This window comes from Etheostoma spectabile, chromosome 7 (genome assembly GCF_008692095.1).
Source record: "Etheostoma spectabile isolate EspeVRDwgs_2016 chromosome 7, UIUC_Espe_1.0, whole genome shotgun sequence".
NCBI lineage: Eukaryota > Metazoa > Chordata > Actinopteri > Perciformes > Percidae > Etheostoma > Etheostoma spectabile.
This window is the reverse complement of record NC_045739.1, coordinates 26,668,091-26,669,949: the sequence shown is the minus strand read 5'-3', so window position 1 is coordinate 26,669,949 and position 1,859 is coordinate 26,668,091.

Below are 1,859 nucleotides of genomic sequence, written 5' to 3'. Positions count from 1 at the left end.
TAACGCCCCTAACCCTAGCCCAACCAAAACCATCTTGTTGTTATTTTCCTAAACCCAACCTTCCCGTTGTTGTCCCAAATCCTGTTATTACTTTCCTAAACCCAACCATCTATTGCTTTCCTAAACCTAAACCCTAAGCCTAACCCCTAACCCTAATCCTGACCCCCCTAACCCTAACCCCAGCCCAACTGAAACTATCCTGTTATTTTCCTATACCCAACCTTCCCGTTGTTGTCCCAAGTCCTGTTCCTGCTAACCCTAACCCTAACCCTAACGCCCGAAAAAAATCCCTCAATTCTCATCGGCAGGTAGATTGACAGTGTTACCTGCCAATTTCCAAATTCACCCGCATTTGGCAGGTGGTCGGGTGTTCATTCCAGCCCCTGCCACTGTAAAATGACTAAACCATGCAATGTAGACTAAGGACGTGCTGTGATGTTGTTAAACGAAGGTTTACGATCCTGTAAAAGTAAGAAGTTTGTATAAAATCAACCTGGTTTTAAGAAATTCATGTTTTATTTGTTTCTGATTGGTCCAACTCACTGTTACCTTGGAAATGTTTACTGCTAGAGGGAGCTTCTACCGTTGAAGTCTCAGATCGTAATTAATCCAACCCAAACATATAGAATCTGTGTGAACAGCACTGCTTAGCTAACATAGTAGTGTAGCCCATATGATAAACACAATCAAGCCACTGTTGAGCTCTATAGTGATGTAGAGGGTGATACGTTCATGGCCCATCAGGAATAACTGTGAAAGGGTACAAGCATTCTACGAGTTATAGTTCCTCTAACGTTTCTGGCATTGCTGGTGTTAAAAGAAATTTTAAAATCTTTTAGGAGGTGCAGTCTAAGGGCCCTTTCACACTTAATTGTTTGGTCTATTGTACTTTTTAGTTTTGGTCAGAACCAAAATTATAGGTGTGAAACGTCCCCCGGACCACGGTCCGGACCAATCAGACAAAACTTGGTAGTCTTGGTCCGGATCAAACTGAACCATAGTACGGTTCTTTTCAAGTGAGAAAGCATTGTTTTGGAGGGTTTGGACTTTTGAACCAAATAGTGGAAGCTCTTGAAGGCTGTTGTCATGTTATAGGAGACGGAACAGCTCAGTGCTTAGCGTGTACGTGAGAGAGACTGTGTGAGCGCTCAGAGCAAACAGCTGTCGGCTATCCCAGTAGAGAATAAATCAGCAGTTTACTTGTTAAGTGGTAGTAAATGTACAGTGTAGGTTTCAGGGTTCTGAATTGGGCAAGTCCAGGATTTTTAAGAGGGCTGGCACAGGGTGGACATTAGAATACAGCAAAGAACATCTGCTTATAAATATAGGAAATATTAGATAGGATAGAACAACTTACAATATAATTCTGCTTATAAAAACATTATATACCTGATTTAATACACATTTTCTCCAGACTGTTTTTTTTTTTTTAACTATTTCAGTGCTGGTTCCATGGTATCAGAATGTTGCATAGTGATCATGGAAACATTAATTGGTCATGTAACAAGTACTGGGAAGATTGTCAAGCAGGCATCCAAGAGACAGTACTCTGATCCAATGGTGTTCCCAGAAACCACCCTGGCTTTACATAGAACTTTGTTTTAAATGTTCTTGGGGATTTAAAGGTCCTATGGCATGAATAAGGGGCAAGGGTACCTCCCCCTTACCTCACCTTGGCCCCATCAGATACAGTATTAGGGGACCACTAAGGTCTATATAAAAGCATCCAAGGAGCACCATGTCATGGACCTTTAAACCTTAGACCTTTTGAAATGTAGTCCTTTTTTTCTCTACAAACGCCCATCAGACCTGTGCTCCATCATATCTGATATACATGTAAATGTGCTGTATTTATATAG